Source organism: Octodon degus, unplaced genomic scaffold (assembly GCF_000260255.1).
Source record: "Octodon degus isolate 3935 unplaced genomic scaffold, OctDeg1.0 scaffold00232, whole genome shotgun sequence".
NCBI classification, from domain to species: domain Eukaryota; kingdom Metazoa; phylum Chordata; class Mammalia; order Rodentia; family Octodontidae; genus Octodon; species Octodon degus.
In genome coordinates, this window is record NW_004524808.1 from 1,807,629 (window position 1) to 1,810,658 (window position 3,030).

General features: G+C 45.4%; 1 pseudogene; it reads right to left on the minus strand.

Annotated features, from left to right (window-relative positions):
• Window positions 1–493: 493 nt before the first annotated feature.
• LOC101589912 lies at window positions 494–1,954 on the minus strand (annotated as a pseudogene).
• Between the last annotated feature and the right edge of the window lie 1,076 nt (window positions 1,955–3,030).

Sequence of the window (3,030 nt, forward strand, 5' to 3'; positions counted from 1 at the left end):
TTTTAATAAAATTAAACAGGTTACAAATTTCTGCTTATTTTACTTTAAAATATCTCAGCTCTTACTACGGCAGGAAGTAGAGGTATATCTTACTCTTTTTTTTTTTTTTTACTATATCTTATTCCTTTTAATGACTATGTAGTATTACATGGCCTAGATTATAACATTTATAATTTACTTATTTTCAGGTTGACCAATTTTAATGGGACCAGATTATTATAAAATAAAATTTTAGCTGGGCATGGTGATACATGCCTGTAATCCCAGCACTTGGGAGGCTGAGGCAGGAGGATCAGTGCAAGTTTGAGACCAGCCTGGGCTACAAAGTTAGCCTGAACTAGATAGCGAGACCCTGTCTCAACAACAACAACCAAAAAAAGATAAAATAAAATTTTATACATATTTATTAGAACACAGCTTATACCTGTTTTAGAAACTTCAGAAAGGGCTGGAGAGTATGTCTTTGTGGAGATGCTCCAGTTGAAACTGGACCCTAGAAAGTTGGTCCTGACTTACATTTTGTCTTTTCAGAGATGACACTTCTCTTCTTCCACTGGCTATGAAACTCTGCCTTGGTTTTCTTGCAGTAGCTGGCTTTCTGCCCTTCATAAATCTTGATCTTGCACTGGGGTACAGCTTGGGATGAAATTCTCTTGTTATTCCTGTGCTCATGGTATTCTTCCTGGGTGCTAAAGTCCCAGTTATTTAAGTTCTTGGCCTACTCCATCTCTTCGTCAGTATCCATAGCCACGTCACCAATGGTGGCTGGGTAGCACTCTGCGTAACTATTGGATGTGTCAAAGAAATCCCCCAGTTGCTTTTTTACTTCTGGCTTCTTTTGCAATTCAGTGTTCTCCCAGCCAGCAGACAGAGCAAACTTTTGACTGAAGGGCTTCATGAGCCCCCTGGTAGAGCCATATCCTTGGTCCATGGGTTCATTGTCTATGTTTGGTTTAGCAAAGTAGCTGTGTTTCCTTTTCTCCCTTCTCTTATGGTCCCGAGGTCGCTGCCACCATTGCTTCTGGTCTCTGTCTCTCTTTCTACCATGCTCCAATTTCTGGTATCTTTTCACCTCCATGTCTGGACGCCTCTTGGTCATGTGGGGTGAGTAATCCCCAGCGTCTTTAAAGCTGCTCATGCTGGCTTCTGGAGGTTTCTTGTCTCCCAGCTTCCCTTTATCCTTGGGTTTGTTCTCATGGGTTTGATGCCTCTTGTCTGAAAAGATCTGGATGATCTGGCCGATGACAGCGTCATTCACTGTCTGCATGGTCTTTCTGACCTCTGTGGCAAAGCAACTGTGCTTGCCCTGTATCAGAGTGACAGGGATGTCCGAGGTGGCATCTCGAGTCAGGTTGAACACATATGCCATGCGACCCTGCAAGAACAGCTCATTCTGCTTAGGCACTTTGTTCTTGAACAGTGTTTGGTAAATACTGTGGCCCAGATGTGTTTTAAATTCAATTGTATCTCTAGGTTGCTTATCCTTCTTGATCTCCTTCTGGGTGTTTTCCATCAGTTCTTTCTCTTTCTCTTCGCTAGCAATCTCAGCACGGACTTTTTTAAGCAGAGCAAAATCCAAGCCTTTCACCAAACTGGTGTGTTCTGTGGCACCCCTGAAGAATTGGGACTGCCAGATGAACTGTCTTGTGTTTTTGGCCAAGGAGTCGGCCTCTGCTGCTTCTCTCTTCCTCCTAATGTCTTGTTCGTGTGGCTCAAGGTAAATTTTCTTTTTCCTACTTCTTATAATTGGTTCTCCATCATCAAACTCTCCTGTGGTGCTGTGGTGAGAGAACTTGGGTATAGGAGGGTACAGAGGTTGGCACGGCCCTTGCACTTGCGGGTTTCTAGAACTGTCCCTGGATAAACTTTGATTGGTAGAAGGAGTGAGGCCCATACTCATGGTGACCACCCGGGGCAAAAGGCCCGAAAAACAACTTACATCTTGCTTCGACATTGTGTTGAGGTCTTTCAAAGCCAACGAATGGCAAAGTAGCTGACGGTACCGCAGCTGCAAATGGTACCACAGCCGCAGACAGCGCCACAGCCGGACACCGTGCCACAGCCGCTAATGTCGCCACAGCCCTTAAGTTACCACGGCCGCAAACAGTACTTCAGTCACAAACGGTGCCACAGCCGCTAACGTCACAACAGCTATAAACAGTGCCACAGCCGCTGATGTCACCACAGCCTCTAACATCACCACAGCCGCTAACGTCGCCACAGAGGCAAACAGTGCCGCAGCCGCAAGCTATTTCCCACAATGCACCTCGAAAATAACACCACAGCGCTTTGCGAGCATTTCCGCATCTGTGCCCTCTGCTGGTCATCCTAGTTTTCTCTGGGTACAGAGAAGTTGGAAGAAGGGTAATTTACTCTAAATACAGACAATGTGTTATAAATATGTTTATTATTTGACCCATGCAACCCTCTTTGCTGCCCTTTGGGGGAAGTTACGCGCCATGAAACGTCAGCTAGGTTTTTTTTTTTTTTTTTTTTTTTTTTTTGCGGAACCGGGGATTGAACTCGGGCCCTTGCGCTTGCCACGGAAGCGCTTATTCTACTGAGCCCTCTCCCCGGCTCCGTCAGCTAGTTTATTTTTATATTTATTTTTTCAGTGCTAGGGATCGAATTCGGGACCTTTCGCTTGCCAGGCAGGCGTTCCCGCCACTGAGCTGACTCCCCGGCCCTCGTCAGCTAGTTTTAATCAGAGAAGTAACCTAGCTGGGTCTAGCAGCAGCATCTGTAATCCTAACTACCCAGGAGGCTGAAACAGGGGGATCATTACAAGTCCAAGCTGCATAGTGAGACCCTGTACCAAATACATAAAATTAAAAAAAAAAAAAAAAGAAAGAAATGTGCAGGCATTTTGTGAAATGGCTAGTACTGCAACATCAGGCACACACAAGGCTCCACTGTAGCCATGAGTGGTCCCAGGTAGGCGGAGCCTACTTGTTCCTTCCCTTACTTCTGGGTTATACTGAAAGAAGGTCTCAGGCCCGAATCAGCCACACACATATTAGCAAGCAGGCA